Here is a 19,201-nt window from a genome sequence, read left to right as displayed (position 1 = left end):
ACGTACCAGGCTGTCAGTACGTCTCCTCAGTCCGGTGAGACCCGTTCCAGCTCCACGAGAGACGCCTCCAGTGATGATCCATGGTCCGAAGCCTCCAGTGATGATTCACGGCACGAAGCCTCCAGTGATGATCCATGGCCCGGAGCCTGTAGGGATAATCCATGGCAAGAAGCCTGTAGAGATGATCCATGACCCGGAGCCTGTAGGGATAATCCATGGCAAGAAGCCTCCAGTGATAATCCATGGCCCGGAGCCTCCAGTGATGATCCATGGCACAAAGCTTCCAGTGATGATCCATGGCGCGGAACCTGTAGTGTTGATCCATGGCACGGAGCCTGCAGCGACGGTCCCCAGTCCGGAGCCTTCTGCGACGCTCTCCAGTCCGGAGCCTTCAGCGATGCTCCCCAGTCCGGAGCCTCCAGCGACGCTCCCCAGTCCGGAGCCTCCAGCGACTCTCCCCAGTCCGGAGCCTCCAGCAACTCTCCCCAGTCCGGAGCCTCCAGCGACGCTCCCCAGTCCGGAGCCTCCAGCGACGCTCCCCAGTCCGGAGCCTCCTGAGACGGCCTGCAGTCCGAAACCTCCTGAGACAGCCTGCAGCACAGAGTCTTCAGCGGCGGTTGGCAGTGCAGAGCCTCCGGCGATGATCCATGGTCTGGTTCCTCCGGCGGGGGTATCAGTGGGCGGAGTGGGGGCTACGCCCCGAACCAGAGCCGCCGCCGCCAAGAATAGATGCCCATCCGGACCCTCCCCTATAGGTTCAGGTTTGTGGCCGGGACTCCGCACATTTGGTGGGGGGTACTGTCACGCCCTGACCTGAGAGAGACAGTTTATTTCTCTATTTAGGTCAGGGTGTGGGGTTGGCATTCTATGTTGTGTATTTCTTTGTTTTGGGCCGAGTGTGGTTCCTAATCAGAGGCAGCTGTCTATCATTGTCTCTGATTAGGAATCATACTTAGGCAGCCTTTTCCCACCTGTGTTTTGTGGGTAGTTATTTTCTGTTTTGTATGTGTTTTACCTGACAGAATTGTGCGTTTTCGTTTCCATTGTTTATTTTGTTTAAGTGTTCTGATTTAAATAAATAATCATGAACACGTGCAACGCTGCATCTTGGTCCCCTCATTGCGACGGTCGTTACAAACATCATCATAATTTTCTACAGATACCTTTTGACCACTCGGTACCAACAAAAAAAATTGGTGTGGCTGTATGTGTATCGTCACTGCCTTGCCCACATTCTTCACCAATGTGGAAGTTTTAGCGCCAAGATCTTTGTAAGGCAGGGTTTATACATACAAACACACGCCACAGTCCAAGTGAAGGGTTAAACCGGTTTATTATCAGGTTTCGGCAGAATTCCTGATATACACAACTCAAAACAAACAGAGTAAACACTACATCACCAGTGGAAGGTCCTCCAATTTTGGTCTTTGGGGATTCAATCCTTTTGAAATCATCAGTTCCTTTCTTCTGGTAAACCTCCTTCTCCACTGTATGCTCTGTCTCTCCAATAACCTCCTACTCCTTCACCTGCCGGGGTCAAAGGAAAGACAAATAAAGAAAACCCAGGGCACGTTTAAGTAGAGGCCCTGATTGGTTTCACCCGTCTGCAGTTTGGCTCTAATAACAACTGGAGACAGGTGTGGCTGTTCTGCTGCAGTCTAGAAGTTTCCCCTGAGCAGACCATGGTCCTGCCTCTGGAGAATACTTCACATTGCTGTCAGTGGTCCTGGCAGCCAGAAAACACAGAAACCTTGCAGGCACATACCGTACATCCATCACACAACCCCTGAAACCGCTACACTATACATAGAACTGAGTTAGCTCACCATCTTGAGATGGCAAATCAGTCAGAAGGGGAGAAGTCCTGAACTTCAAAACTTTATTCTCTCTTTAGCAAAGCTAGCTTAGTTTACCGCGCTGTGCTCACTACTGCCCTTGTTTGTTGTGATTGAATGGCAAAGACAAACCCAAGATTATTACGCATATTATTTGTTAATTGTGGAAATAAATTAAGATATGCAAGAATTTTTTATGTATATATTTTTAAATAACAGTATACAATACAATCGAGGTGATGGCATTGGAAATGTTTTTGGCTGTTAATTTGCTTCTATTCTGTAGGTGGCACTGTGTGCTCTTTTTAAAGGATGTGTCCCAATCTTTCAAAGGCCCTAGGATCCAGGTGGGTAGGGGTGGTCTGCCGGTCACTGGGACAACAACCTAACTTGGGATGGGGGGAGGTTTTAGCAGGTGGAAAAGTGGAGAACAATTGTAGGTTTACTCAGTAGCTGTGCAAATAGTATGGTACAGCTGTATGGACACTGAATCATTGGGGTACTTTTTAATGGTAAGTTTACAAACATATATTATGAGAAATATAATTTCAACTTGTATCTCATTATGGTAAATGGTGAAATAAGTATAGCCAGTTATAATTGTAATGGCTTAGCAGATAACAAGAAAAGACTACCAGTATTTACCTGGCTAAAAGAGAAGGAATATAATATAAATTGTTGACAGGAAACTCATTCAACAATTTTAGATGAAGTTGTGTGGAAATATACTTCTCCCATGGGCAAAGAAATTCAAAGGGTCGATGATATTATTTAACAATCATTTTGATCCGAATGTGCAAATAGCCCAAACCGATCTGCAAGGTACTGTAAGTATTCAGACCCTTTGCTATGAGCCTCAAAATTTAGCTCAGGTGCTTCCTGTTTCCAATTATCCTCTTTGAGATGTTTCTACAATTTCATTGGAGTCTACCTGTGGTAAATTGAATTGATTGGACATGATTTGAAAAGGTACACACCTGTCTATATAAGGTCCCACAGTTAGCAGTGCAAGTCAGAGCTAAAAGCAAGCCATGAGGTTGAAGGAATTATCCATAGAGCTCAGAGACAGGATTGTGTCGAGGCACAGATCTGGAGAAGGGTGCCCGAAAAAGATCTGCAGCATTGAAGGTCCCCAAGAACACAGTGGCCTCCATCATTCATAAATGTAAGAAGTTTGGAACCACCAAGACTCTTCCTAGAGCTGGCCGCCCCGCCAAACTGGGCAATCGGGGGAGAAGGGTCTTGGTCAGGGAGGTGACCAAGAACCCAATGGTCACTCTGACAGAGCTCCAGAGTTCCTCTGTGGAAATGGGAGAACCTCCCAGAATGACAACCATCTCTGCAGCACTCCACCAATCAGGCCTTTATGGTAGAGTGGCTAAATGGAAGCCCCTCCTCAGTAAAAAGCACATGACAGCCCGCTTGGAGTTTGCCAAAAGGCACCCAAAGACTCTCAGACCATGAGAAACAACATTCTCTTGTCTGATGGAACCAAGATTGAACTTTGTCTGGAATGCCAAGCGTCATGTCTGTAGGAAACCTGGAACCATCCCTATGGTGAGCATGGTGGTGGCAGCATCATGCTGTAGGGATGTTTTTCAGTGGCAGGGACTGGTAGACTAGTCATGATCGAGAGAAAGATAAACGGAGCAAAATACAGCGAGATCATTGATGAAAACCTGCTCCAGAGCTCTCAGGACCTCAGACTACGGCAAAAGTTCACATTCCAACAGGACAACGACCCTAAGCAACACAAGAGTGGCTTCGGGACAAGTCTCTGAATGTCTTTGAGTGACCCAGCCAGAGCTCAGACTTAAACCCGATGGAACATCTCTGGAGAGACCTGAAAATAGCTGTGCAGCGACGCTCCCCATCCAACCTGACAGATTTTAAGAGGATCTGCAGAGAGGAATGGGAGAAACTCCCCAAATACAGGTGTGCCAAGCTTGTATCGTCATAACCAAGAAGATTCAAGGCTGTAATCGCTGCCAAAGGTGCTTCAACAAAGTACAGAGTAAAAGGTCTGAATACTTATGTAAATGTGATATTTCAGTTATTAATTTTTAACACATTTGCAAAAATTTCTAAAAACCTTTATTTCCGTGGTCACTATGGGGTATTCTGTGTAGATTGATGAAGGGGAAAAACAATTTAATCAATTTTAGAATAAGGCTGTAATGTAACAAAATGTGGAAAAGTCAAGAGGTATATATACACTTGTATATATGTTTATATACAATACTTTCCGAATGCACTGTATATTACGATTACAGAATTTCCACGTGGGCGATGATATTGGAAATTTTATCAAAGCCTATTGGATGACAACTTGTTTTTATCCAGGACAGAATAATTTATAACTGACTTTTTCCAACACAACATAGGTACGGCAGATCCCCTTATTGCATGGGACACTTTTAAATGTGCCTTTAGAGGCCATGCTATTCAATATTCACCTTTAAAACAAAAGCAATTTAGGTCAATAGAGTTCATATTAACAAAGAAAATAGAGGTACTAACAGTGCAGATAGATCGCAATCCATCGCAATCCATCTTCAACCCGAAAAGGTCCAACTAGCTCATATTTAATAATACCACCCCATACCAGTACCCCACCTCCACCTTGCTGGCGTCTGAGTCGAAGTGGAGCTTCATGCCCGTTACTGATCCAGCCACGGGCCCATCCATCTGGTCCGTCAAGAGTCACTCTCATCTCATCAGTCCATAAAACCTTTGAAAAATCTGTCTTCAGATATTTCTTGGCCCAGTCTTGACGTTTCAACTGATGTGTCTTGTTCAGTGGTGGTCGGGTTTCAGCCTTCCTTACCTTGGCCATGTCTCTCAGCACTGAACATCTTGTACTTCTAGGCACTCCAGGTAGGTTTCAGTTCTGGAATATGACAGCACTGGAGGATCATGGGTTCCTGGTAGCTTCACGTTGGATTCTTCTCAAATCTTTGGCAGTTAATTTGCGTCTTTTTTCTCGACACGGTTCTTGCGACCTTGTTGACTATTTGCAACAAAACGTTTGATGGTTCTGTGATCACGCCCCAATATCTTAGCAATTTCAAGAGTGCTGCATTCCTCTGAAATACTTTTTACAATTTTTGACTTTTCAGTCAGTTAAATCTCTTTTTTGGCCCATTTTGCCTGAGGAAAAGAAGCTGCCTAATAATTATACACACCTTGATATAGGGTGTTGATCTCCTTAGGCCACACCCTCCCTCATTACACAAATACACATCACCTGATATGCTTAAATCCAATAAGCATTCCAGTTTATACAGCTTGGAGTTGGGAAATATGCATAATAATGATTATATGGTCAAAATACTGACTTGCCTAATAATTGTGCACACAGTGTACAGTCCAAAATGAGAGCCACCTTGAAAAACTGCAATTACTAACTCATTTTTCAAAAAACAAGCCTGAAACCCTTTCTAAAGACTGTTGACATCTAGTGGAAGCCATAGGAACTGCAATCTGGGAGGAATATCCCATAGACAAGCATTTGAATAGGTGGTGACCTCAAAAAAAAGAAATCCGGATGGATTCTCCTTGGGTTTTCACCTGCCATATCAGTTCTGTTATTCTCACAGACATTATTTTAACAGTTTTAGAAACTTCAGAGTGTTTTCTATCCAATTATATGCATATCCTAGCTTCTGGGCCTGAGTAACAGGAAGTTTACTTTGGACACGTCAGTCATCCAAACTTCAGAGTACTGCCCCCTAGCCTTAAGAAGTTAGAGGAAAAACAAAAACAACTGGAGGAACTTATTCAAGAAAGCTCAAGTGTAATATATTATAAAAAATAAGGCGAACTGGATGGAATTTGGGGGAAAATGCACCAAATAATATATTTATTTTTTACATAGAAATGCTACCAAAATAATTACCTGAAACTTGTTACAAATGATGGAGTCACACATGATTCACCAAACTATATTTTGAAAGAGGAAGAAAAGTACTTTAAGCATATGTTTTTGTTTCAGTTTCCTCCATCTCCACTAACCGAAGTTAATTGTAAGGATTTATTTTCTATTAGTAATGTGAAATGAACAGCTGTACAGAAAGACTCATGTGAAGACCAAATTACAGAGGAGGAAGTTCTTGATGAATTAAAGCCTTTAAGTATGGGAAAACTCCAGGGCTGGATAGCATACCAGTTGAGGTATACCAAACCTTTTTTGAAGTACTCGGAGGACTGTTATTAGCATGTTTTAACCACACCTATAAAAATGGTAGATTACCAGATACTCAACAAGAAGGCCTGATTTCACTATTACTGAAACAGGACCCAGATGGTAAGTATAAAGATCCAGTCAATTAAAACATTTGGAGGCCTCTTACACTTTATTGTTGTGATGCAAAACAAATAGCAAAATGCAAAGGGCATAGAATTAAAAAGGTATTGTCGGATATTATTAATCCTAATCAGACAGGTTTTTTACATAGATGATGCATTGGAGAAAATATAAGACAAGTACTGGAAACAATAGAACACTATAAAAAATCTGGGAAACCAGCCTTGCAATTCATAGCTGACGTTGAAAAGGCTTTTGATAAAGTACGACTGGAATTTATATATTAATGCCTGGAATATTAACATTTTGGAGAATATCTTATACAATAGGTTTAAAGTTATGTATAGTAACCCTAGGTGTAAATTAGTAAATAATGTCTTATTCTCAGAAAGTATTAAACTGTGAAGAGGAGTAAAACAAGGTTTTCTACTATCGCCATCTCTATTTATTATGACCATCGAAATGTTAGCTAGAAATCCAGGGCTTAAAAACTAAAGGCGTCATTGTATGCTGATGATTGATGTTTTCTTTAAATTCACAATTTGAATCCCTCCATAGCGTCATAGAGGATCTAGATCATGTTTCTAACCTCCTGGGTAACAACCAAATTATGATAAGTGTACTATATTACGTATTGGTTCACTAAAACATACAACTTTTACATTACCGTGTAGTTTATCAATAAAATTATCTGACGGTGAAGTGGACATACTAGGTATTCTTATCCCGAAAGAAAGAAATTCTCACTACAATACATTTTAATAGAAATTTGCCGAAAATAGATAAGATCTTGCTACCATGGAAAGGAAAATGCCTCTCTATTTGTGGAAAAATCACCCTGATTAGCTCTTTAGTCATATTGCAGTTTAATTATTTGCTTATGGCCCTGCCTAAACCCAGTGGTGTAAAGTACATAAGTAAAAATACTTTAAAGTACTACTTAAGTAGTTTTTGGGGGTATCTGTACTTTACTTTACTATTTATATTTTTGACAACTTTTAATTTTACTTCGACTACATTCCTCAAGAAAATATTGTACTTTTTACTCCAGACATTTTCCCTGGCAACCCAAAGTATTCATTACATTTTAAATGCTTATCAGGACAGCAAAATTGTAAATTCACACACTTATCAAGAGAACACATGGTCATCCCTACTGCCTATGGTCTGGCGGAATCACTAAACACAAATGCATCTTTTGTAAATAATGTCTGAGTGTTGGAGTGTGCTGTCTGGTTTGCTTAATATAAGGAATATTTGGAATATTTGGAATATTTGATGTTTAAGTATATTTTAGCAATTATATTTACTTTTGATACTTAAGTATATTTAAAACCAAATACTTTTCGACATTTACTCAAGTAGTATTTTACTGGGTGACTTTTACTGGGTGACTTTCTATTACGGTATCTATACTTTTACTCGAGTATGACAGTAGAGTACTTTTTCCACCACTGCCTAAACCTAACGACTTGATTTTTTTATTATATGAGCAACAACATATTCAATTTTATTTGGAATGGCAAGTCAGACAAAATAAAAACAGGCCTATTTATATAATGAATATGAATTTGGAGGGCAGAAATTATAAAATATTAAAGCATGAGCCCTCTCACTAAAGCCTTCAGTCATACAAAAGCTATACTTTAAATTCAAACTGGTTCTCTAGCAGATTAGTAAGAATGGCTCACCCAGTGTTTAAGATTGGCCTTTTCCCCTTTTTTTCAGATTGCAACCTCTCACTTTCGGTTATTTGAAGAAAAAAAAGAATCTCCAAAATATAGCTATTTTTAAAACAAGCAATTTCAGTTTAATCCAACAGAAAAGACAGAACAAATATTCCAACAAATATTATGGTTAAACTCAAATATGCTAATTAATTATATATATTTTTAAACATGAAAATAATGGTATAATCTTGGTAAATTATATCATAAATAGGACTATTATTTAGAATTCAAGGGCCACTTAACCAGCATGTCTACCGCAGCATTCTGCAGCGATACGCCATCCCATCTGATTTACACTTAGTAGGAAAATAATTTGTTTTTCAAAAGGACAATGACCCAAAACACACCTCCAGGCTGTGTAAAGGCTATTTGACCATGAAGGAGAGTGATGGAGTGCTGCATCAGATGACCTGGCCCAATTGAGATGGTTTGGGATGAGTTGGACAGCAGAGTGAAGGAAAAGCAGCTAACAAGTGCTCATCATATGCGGAAACTCCTTCAAGACTGTTGGAAAAGCATTCCTCATGAAGCTGGTTGAGAGAATGCCAAGAGTATGCAAAGCTGTCATCAAGGCAAAGGGTGGCTAATCTAAAATCTAAAATATATTTAGATTTGTTTAACATTTTTTTGGTTACTACATGATTCCATATGTGTTATTTCCTAGTTTTGATGTCTTCACTATTATTTTACAATGTAGAAAATAGTAAAATATAGAAAAACCCTTTAATGAGTAGGTGTGTCCAAACTTTTGACTGGTACTGTATATGTCTCAACAAAAGACTCCACTATGGAAGTAACCACTTTACTGTACCGTTTACACCTTCTGTATCCTGTGCATGTAGCAAATAAACTTAGATTTTATTTGATATTGTGTGTGTTTACCAGAGACGGTAGTGTGAAGAATAACATGACCTGCATCAAAGTAAAATCAGGATATAACATTAGGCCAACAAGACAGTGTCCAAGTTAAAAAATTATCCGGTAAAATGCCCTGCTTTTATTTCGTCACACACACATCCATAAGCTATTTTTTGTAATTAGCTCGCCATTAACTTGTAAGTAATGATCTTGTTGTGAGTTTATTTTCCTGTAATAACATAATACAAATTAGCTAAAGTTAAGACGTCAGCTAAATGATACGGTCATTATTTAAACTTGCTAGCCAGTTAACTTAAGATTAGCTAGCTATCTAGCTAAAAAGCTAGAAATTAACCAAAACATTGTTTCGAAAGTTGCTTTTAGTTGCCTGGTTTGCTAGATGGACATATAGTAAATTCATTTTTAAATGGATGGGGGTTTTGGTGTTAAAATACACCAAGTATGCTATTTTGGACCACCACGACAACGACAAGTTTGATGTCGGACGACAATAGAATGTTCACGATGTCTCTGCAACAACTGACTACTGACATGTCGATAGACCACCCGGTTTTGAAGTTTGACCAGGAGCACTCACTCCAGTTAGAGGGTGCATTATCAGGTATTGGAGCGTCGAGGGATGACGCACAACAACAGTTTCTACCACGAAACTATGATTCCAATAACCTCCGCAGTCAAAATAACTGTAAAGTACGTCGCCATCAACATGACTACCGCTACAATGGACCTGTTCGCTACGTTCCTGCACCCAACCCACAAAAAGTGTCAGAGCACAAGGGTAACAGAGGGTTGAAGGACAATCGAAACGTAGACCAATGTTCTCCAGAAGTTCCACTACGTGAAGAACTAAAGCGAGAACAATTTGAGAAAAGGGTAAAAGATAAGTCACAAGGACTAGACAGGGAATTAACGGACACCAGGTCCGCGGAAATTAACACCCATAGCAAGGACGTTAAAGTTCAAATTTCTCCCGCTCTCATTCAAGACCCTATCCAGGGCCCGCTTGATCAAGAAACAAGCCCCTGGGCTTTGTCTATAGACTCTGATACAAAAGTTGCTAAGAAAAAGGTCAAACGCTTCGTTAAAGCCAAGCCCACTCAAAATCAGAAAAGTCAATCTGCTTCCACCTTGAACAGAAATGGCACATCATGTTGTTGCGAACGACCACTCCACTTTGTGGGGAATATGTCCACTAACCACGAATCTAAACGGCCATACCTGGAAACAGTCCTGGAGGACTGCTTAACTTGTCATGCGCTAATTGATTCGGGTGCGACAATATCACTCATCTCTCAAACATTGTTCGATGATCTCAAAAGGGCTTTGAAGCCAACTAAACGTTGGCTAAAAGTGGAACAATGCGACACTAAACTTCAAGGGGTCACTCAGACTACCTTGCCTCTAACATTGAGAGTCATGCTGAAACTACACTTCCAGGACGTATCGCTCGTTCACCCTGTGTATGTTACCAGCCTCGAAACTGTACCCCTGCTACTTGATGGATCGGTTACTCCCATTGATGGATTGGAAAACCAACCAGGTATGGTCACAGGCCACAGTGCCTTCTCCACTGACCACACTGTCTTCCCCTAACGCTAGCTGCAATGCAGTCATTCACGAGGGGTATCTGTCGAAAGCACCCCTTGGGAAAAAGACGTTTAGAAACCTCTTGGTACAGAATCCGATCCAAGGAGATATTACGATATCTCGACACATTCCATCAGCCAACCTGATTGACCATTCTTTTCATGATTTCGAGCCAGCTGTCTCTGTGAATAAACAACTTCCCTCCTCCTTGCAGTCATGCAATACGATAGTTGAGATGAACTTCTCTTGCCCTTCGGACACTTCCGCAAGCACTGCGGCCGTCTCAGCAAGAAAAACATTGATGCGCAGAGTATACTCTGCTTCCGATGATACACCTTCTGCTTTGTTGGGGACTGTCACCCCTTATAATGACACTAATGGCGTCAGTCCAGCAACTGATCCGATGACTCCCACTGGTGAAACACTGCGATATCACAGACCGATATCCTTGTCTCAGTTCGCAGGTACTGAAGAGGTTGCCACACGTGGACGCGGTGGTGACTGACATGCCTCGACAGCCACTGAGCGCTTTGAAGCACAAACACCAGGAGATTTGGTTGAAAGGTTACAGCCATTCTCATAACAATGCGGCCACTGACAACTCGTACATAGGGTCTGACCTTTTCGTTTGCGCCTCGGACACTAACACCACCCGCTGGTGGGGGGGTCCCGAGACACAAAGGGGGGGGGGGAATAGTAGCCCAGACCCTTGATGAGCCTCATCGAGGCCGGTGGGGGGGTCGAGACTACGGACAACACTGTACGAGGCCGCCAGAGCATAAATCAAATCTAGTTATAAACTCCCCTATGAGAACAGTGAGGAGCAGACAGGCCCCTAGATGGGGATTATCTTAGAACACATCTAAGATAGTACTGAGGTGTACCACACTGGTCATAAGGAAGTCCAGTGGACTTGTCCACCTCCAAAACATATGGCAACAATAATCATTCCTTGCCATGTGTAGGTTCAACTACAATACAACTAGTAAAATGCTCCAATCATGTGTTCCGGTAGATAATATTTCAGAATAAATCGGTAGGATAACTGGTCCCCTAAAGTACCAGTACCAATACCAGCAACAGTCAGTCCAGCTACAATCAGTAAGAAGGTTAGAGACCTAACCAATCAAATTACCCTTGACAACCGCGGCAATATACCAGCCTTAGTAAAGTTGAACATTTACTTCTAGGCCTTTGACTCTACAGCACTCACCAGTTTTCTTCCCAGAAGTCCATAGGTCATCCCTGTAGACTGCCCAAAACTAGTGGATTACAGCTGTAGACTTATCATATAGTTATCAACTTAGGATAGTGCCTAAGCAACACACCAAGTAGGAAAACCCTAGATATGGCATTAAAGACAATGCCATGATAATCATTTTGCCAGAACATTGGACGTATATAGGATACAGTCCAATTAGATGATCTTTGTGTGAGAACTATATTTTGTATATCTTTTGTTTTTGCTTTCATTCCTTTTCGGTTCAGTTCCTTTGACACTTAGGAAGTGATATAGCCATAAACAAAGTCCCCATACAACCATCACTTAGTGCCACAACGCCGCTCATTTGGGAGGAAATGTAATGATATATTTCATGAGTGTGTGTGCGTTGTTAACATCTGCCTAAGTTACTGCCCAGATATTCCAGTCTGGATGACCAGACGACGGGTCCGGAACGGCGATCCCAATCCGGACATCCGCTGCCGAGCCATGGAACGGACTTCTTCATTTGCAGAGACCCTAGCCGGGTCGACCACCAGAGGGGGACTGCAACAGCGACCACCAACTGGACATCTGCTGCCCAGCCTTGGAGCGGACTTCTTCATTTGCAGACACCCTACCCGGGTCGACCGCCAGATGGGGACCACAATGATGATCCACAACCAGGACAACCCACGTTCATTTTTATGTTGGTTTGCAGCATGCAGGTTAATCGCAAGATTGAACCCAACATGGGGGGACTGTCATGACGTTGGCCTGTGGGTAAGGTTTATGACCCCCCCATAAATACCTTTCTCCCTTCCCCTCTCTCTCTGACCCTACTGAAGGACTTTTGAATAGCCTTTGTTAAATATAGAGAGTCTGGGAACATCAAACAAGTGGGGGGGAAAGGAACCATATTTCGGTAATAGAACCAGTTGGAAATATACCAGGTACTTAATGAGTATGGATGTCAGTTTGGTTGTCATCTGAAACATTATGACTGATGACAGGACGACATAAACTGTACGTGGGAAAGTCTACACATTCTAGGTATCAGATTCACATGGAATTGTTGTGCAATTTAAATGTTTGATATTGAAACTGTTTGTTAGGAGTTTAAATGTAATTTTAGCTTCCAAATGAGAGAATTGGGTTTTCATAAGGAAAGAGCCCTGACCAATCAGTGGCCCACCCCTGTGAAAAGACAGGGGTTATAAACGATGAAACACACCCTTCTCCCCTCGCCACTATATAAGTCAGTGACGAAAACGTAACCAGTCTGTTCCGGGTACGTGAGGTCTGCAGCCTCTGCGTTAAAAGGACACACATGTAAAGTACAGAACTAAGCCAACCTCAGCGTGAGCTTTGGTTGCGAATGGTATGAACTTTGAACCCTTATTCACTACAGAAGTGATATCTCCTAACCGTTGAGTTAGCAGCGGCTGCTGTAAATGTGGGCTAGGAAAGGACGGACGACGTATCCAGTCTAACACACAACAAAGATACTACAACGTATCCATTTTACCACCAGTGACATTCTTCCGAGGACAGGAAGATCTCTGTTGGCCAACACGGCCAGCATCTACGACCAACCTACCGAAGCGCAGCTCAGAGTAAATATTTATTGCATTTTCCTTTTCCAAATGGGCGGCAATTTAGAATGCATACGATACTGTATTTAAAATGGCATAGCTGCTTTCTCTGTTCCTCAGTCTTCCCGCTCTTTCATTCAAGCCCAACCCCCTTTCTTTGTGTAACAAGCCGCCATGCCGGTTTAGCCCACTAGGGCGCATTCTCCTATAATTTCCTTGTAACCATATCTGTTTGTTCTGCATTTCTGTGAATTACTTAGATTAGTAAATAAATGATTTTAAGACAATTGATGTATGGATGACTCATAGTGAAGACTGGGTTCGTGCAACAATTTACGACGTTTGGAATGAGATTGACGTGAGGTAAATAACACATCGTTAAAGGAGACTAATCGATCAGATATTATAATCTCTGAAAGTTATATTAGGAAAATTATAACTTTGTAATCTGAATATTTTCCTTGGTGCCCCGACCTTCTAGTTAATTACAGTTACACGATTAATCACTTTAATTGCGTAATAATAATTACAGAGAGTTATTTGATAAACATGTCTTCTGTTTTAATGATGCTAGTCACGACAACGTAGTATAAACCAGTTTTTAGTCTTGAAATCTTTGTTTGTTTAGTACACCACCGTACTCACTCTGTTTAGCACATGGCCTCACATGTGAATCCTTAAAGAGATGGGTAGGGCTAAGGCTTAAGAGGGTGTGAACAATACTGAATGGGTGTAGACAAAGAAGAGCTCTCCAGTAGGTGTACCAAAAGTGGGGTTTCAAGTTGATCAACTTCCAAAGCAAAATGTATTCCCATTATTCCTCAGCTGTAGTGTATGATATATTGTTTTCTAGCTCTGAGTCTAATTTTAGCCAATGTAAAAAACACAATTTCAAATTTTGCTGGATAAGACTGAATCGAGCCGGTCGGTCACGTTTATTAACTAACACACAAAACAACACTTTTTCTATTTAAATGATTATACAAAATCCTTGCAACCAATAGAATGTTATATATATGGGGGATACAACCATCCCAGCTCTGCATATTTTGCTGCAAAGAGACAGAATCATTAGATCATTTGTTTTGGTACTGTCCATATGTAGCTTGTTTTTGGTCACAGGTTCAGGAATGGCTGAAGAATTGCAACATTTACTTGGTGTTAACTCTGCAAATAGCACTGCTGGGTGATGTGAAAAGGCATAGTCAATCCATGAATAATATATTAACATTCTTAGCAAAACTTTTTATCTTTAATTTACAATCAATAGAAACTATGTTCAGAGATAGATGGGAGGTGTTGAGGGAAGCTGAAGGATGGGAATTAAAAGAACCAAAAACAAGAAAACTAATGTAAAATATACCGTGCCCATAAAATGTATATACAGTAGGTTCATAACTGTTGTGAATCAGCACAGTTAAAAATATATGTCAAATAGAATAGATCTTCGGAGATAGAAGCTGATCTACACCCTAAATATATATATATTTTTAAAAGACACACCCAAGAAACATTCACATCAAACCACCACCCCAAGACAACTCTCGTTTGCCTTCAGTCATAGCTGCTAATATTTCAAATGAGGATGGATGAAAAATGAGGCAAAATCAGGAAGTGCAGTCGCCCTTTAAGATCAACCTGCAGCGCTCTGTGCTCAGCCTCTCTACCTCTGGCCCTATTACTGCTCTGTTCTGCTCCAGCCCCAGTCAACCTGCTGTAACAAAGCTAATTAAAAAGGCCATGCACAGAGCAGGTGGAATCAACCTACATCCATGGCACTCACACACACATTGCTGAGGGAACACACACACACACAATTATATAGCCTATGCACACACACACACACACACACACACACACACACACACACACACACACACACACACACACACACACACACACACACTGAGCCCTACAGCATCCGACCCAAACAAATTCATGATTTCCGCACCCCTGTATACTTTATGTCCTATTTAACACCGTAATCTATTTTCCCAACCCACCATAAGGTATTGTAAGACATCAGTTACCATGTGGTAGAGGGAGAGGAACACCAGCATGAAGGCAGAAAATCAATAGTAGTATAACAATCCATCCTGACATGAACATATTGCCATTCTTACACTTTCATAGATTACATAATCCATATCAAATCCAATTGAATCAAATAAGGCATTAGGCCTATAGCGATCTACAGTGGGTGTGAGGGAGGCACAGAGCAGCTGTCCTGCATTAGGCCAGCTTTCCTCCTGTGCTGCCTGCTTGCAGAGTTGTGTTTATATTAACTGACAACCTTGTATTGATTCATATCCACAGTATAGATCTGTAAACCCATTAGGATACTACTACCACCCCATTACCTGGTATCTGGAAGCAAAAAGTATAGTTTCTCACACATTTTCCCCACGCAGTTTCTCCATTCAGCCATGAGAAGACTGCAGAGTGAGGAGACAGAGAGAGCGAGAGAGAGAGAAAGAGAGAGAGTGTGAGTAGAGAGAGTGAATACAGTATCAAAGAAGGGGTCAGAATGAAAAAGGTGAGATAGAGGGTATAGCTTGATGTGTAGCCTGAGGTAACAGTAACGGCTTATAATATGTCTGGGTAACACATTCTGTGTGTGTGCAATGAGCATGGGCTAATGCATGAGGAATCAACTTCCCCCCCACACTGAGCCATGACCAACCACCCTTGGCCTCGACTCTCCATTTTTCTCCCCACCATAGGTTCTGCGTTTTCTGTCACTGGTCTGAAATGTCTTCCTTTGCAGTGCTGCCAGATTGTTGTATTATCTGTAGGCCTACCAATAATGCATGGAGCGCCAGAGCGTGGCATTGTTTACTGCGATGTGACAACTGCACTCAAGCACATTAAAGTGTGCTCCACTGACGGAAAAAGCCTTTGTCAAGGCTGAGGCAAATGCATTAATACTGTCGACACGGTGACAAACGAGTTAACGCATCACATCTCTCTTTGAGCATTTGTATTCATGATGATACCCAGCTCTGTAACAAGCTGTGGCAATACTCTAGACAGGTTATCTATCTATCATAAACAACCATTTATCTGCTAATGTTATTCTATTGTGCTGCTTTGAAAAAGTAGGCATGTGAGATTTTGTTGATAAAAAGAAGATGGACTGTAGTTGTTATAAAGTAATGACACTGTATCTACCCAAGTAGTCAGTTTATGAAGTCCATGTCTGAACATTTCCTAAAAGACATTGGAACTAAGATTGGAACGGGCATAGGCCACACTTCACCGAATGTTGATCTACCGTTCATCTGCCATTCGTTTGGTGTGGTGTGTTTTAGGGACCAGTTCGGCATGGTGTGTTTTAGGGATGTCTGACTTCCGGCATTTTCGCAGAATCGGTTTGCTAATTAAGGTGACACACTGTTCAGAGGTTCTAAGGGTCATTTCCATGTAAAAGGACCCATGAGCACCAACATGTGAAGTTCATAGGAGCATATGAAATTGGGTGTCAAAAGAAAGCTGAGTCTATCTTTCTGAGAAATTAAGGCATACACAGTTGAAGTCAGAGGTTTACATACACCTTAGCCAAATACATTTCAACTCAGTTTTTCACAATTCTTGACATTTAATCCTAGTACAAATTCCCTGTCTTAGGTCAGTTAGGATCACCACTTTATTTTAACAATGTCAAATGTCAGAATAATAGTAGAGAGAATGATTTATTTCAGCTTTTATTTCTTTCATCACATTCCCAGTGGGTCAGATGTTTAAATACACTCAATTAGTATTTGGTAGCATTGCCTTTAAATTGTTTAACTTGGGTCAAGTGTTTCGGGTAGCCTTTCACAAGCTTCCCACAATAAGTTGGGTGAATTTTGGCCCATTCGTCCTGACTGGTGTAACTGCCAAACATACCCTCGTAAAACTGACTATTCTACCGATCCTTGACTTCGGCGATGTCATTTACAAAATAGCCTCCAACACTCTACTCAGCAAATTGGATGTAGTCTATCACAGTGCCATCCCTTTTGTCACCAAAGCCCCATATACTACCCACCACTGCGACCTATATGCTCTCATTGGCTGGCCCTCGCTACATATTCGTTGCCAAACCCACTGGCTCCAGGTCATCTATAAGTCTTTGTTGGTAAAGCTCCGCCTTATCTCAGCTCACTGGTCACCATAGCAGCACCCACCCGTAGCACGCGCTCCAGCAGGTATATTTCACTGGTCATCCCTAAAGCCAACACCTCCTTTGGCCGCCTTTCCTTCCAGTTCCCTGCTGCCAATGACTGGAATGAATTCCAAAATCACTGAAGCTGGAGACTTCACCCTCTCTAAATTTAAGCATCAGCAGTCAGAGCAGCTTACCGATCACTATATCTATACACAGCCCATCTGTAAATAGCACACCCAGTTACCTCATCCCCATGTATAACTCTGTGTTGTTTTTGTCACACTGCTTTGCTTTATCTTGGCCAGCGCGCAGTTGTAAATGAGAACTTGTTCTCAACTGGCCTACCTGGTTAAATAAAGGTGAAATAAAAATAAAGTAAAACAAGCAGAAGGATCCAGCCAAGCACCAGCTGCCTAGCTGCTCTCTCACTAAGCCATGCCTATAGTGCATTGGGAAACGTGAACCTTTGAGCACAGCATGTAACAGACAACCTCCGCCACACATTGGGCTACAATCGCTGCTCATCTATGGTCTGTTTTAGCTAAGAGTCAAGCAGTTTAATGAAGGGAACACATGAAAAAACAGCTTCATAGATGTAGCAAGCAGACCCCTGCCCACTACTAGAGTACTGTAATCATTGGTATTAGCATGCCTCTGGGGTCCCACAGTTACAAAGTTGAAAAGTTCATGGCTTACTAAAAAAATGTACTTATGAAAAATAAACGGTAGCTATTTGGTTATGGTAAGAAAACTGGATTTTTCTAGATGTTTAAGACCCCCGAAGCAACAGTCAGAGCTGCAGACACCAACACATTTGAAATCAATAATCACCATTGGCATGTGGGTGAGTGAGTGCAACAGAGCTAGACCCTTAGCTAGTATAGGGTAATTTCCATATAAAAGGACTCATGATCACCAACATGTGAAGTTCATAGGAGCATGTCAAATTAGGTGTAAGATGAAAGATAAGGCTCTATATTGATGAGAAATTAAGGCATACTAGGACAGAGGAGAAATACAAATACCCCCAGGACACCTGTATCCGTAACAACTTTATATATATATAAAAAATATTATAATTATTATTTTTTCAATAACTGTCCATCCTAAAAATTAGGAATAAGCAAAGGCTTTGATTTACATTTTAGTAATTTAGCAGACGCTCTTATCCAGAGCGACTTACAGTAGTGAATGCATACATTTCATGCATTTTTTTTTGTACTGGCCCCCCGTGGGAATCGAACCCACAACCCTGGTGTTGCACACACCATGCTGGCGTTGCAAACACCATGCTCTACCAACTGAGCCACAGGGAAGCTAAACAGATGGAAAAGGGGTTTTATGCAACATCTAAAAATACATCAAAACACAATGTTGGCCTCCCGAGTGGCGCAGCAGTCTACGGCACTGCATCACTACAGACCCGGATTTGATCCCAGGCTGTGTCACAACCGGATGTGGCTGGGAGTCCCATAGGGCAGCGCACAACTGGCCCAGCGTCGTCCGGGGTCGGAGGGTTTGGCTGGGGGGGGGTCATTGCACTCCTTGTGGTTGGCCGGGCGCCTACAGGCTGACTTCGGTCATCAGTTGAACCGTGTTTCCTCCGACACATTGGTGCGGCTTGCTTCCGGGTTTAAGCGGGCAGGCATTAAAACTTCTTGGTGACAGGGGGCAGTATTCGGAAATTCAGATGAATAACGTGCCCAAATTAAACTGCCTGCCACTCGGGCCTAGAAGGTAGGATATGCATATTATTAGTAGATTTGGATAGAAAACACTCTGAAGTTTCTAAAACTGTTTGAATGATGTCTGTGAGTATAACAGAACTCATATGGCAGGCAAAAACCTGAGAAAAAATCCAACCAGGAAGTGATTTGTAGTTTTTCAAGTGATTGCCTATCCAAATTACAGTGTCTGT

The 19,201-nt window shown here is 41.8% G+C and overlaps 1 pseudogene; it reads right to left on the bottom strand.

Moving 5' to 3' along the window:
* Positions 1-4,523, bottom strand: part of LOC115196617 (mitochondrial inner membrane protease subunit 2-like) — a 237,253-nt pseudogene extending 232,730 nt beyond the window's left edge.
* Positions 4,524-19,201: the final 14,678 nt, after the last annotated feature.

This window comes from Salmo trutta, chromosome 7 (assembly GCF_901001165.1).
Source record: "Salmo trutta chromosome 7, fSalTru1.1, whole genome shotgun sequence".
NCBI lineage: Eukaryota > Metazoa > Chordata > Actinopteri > Salmoniformes > Salmonidae > Salmo > Salmo trutta.
This window is presented reverse-complemented; position numbering and strand designations above follow the sequence as displayed.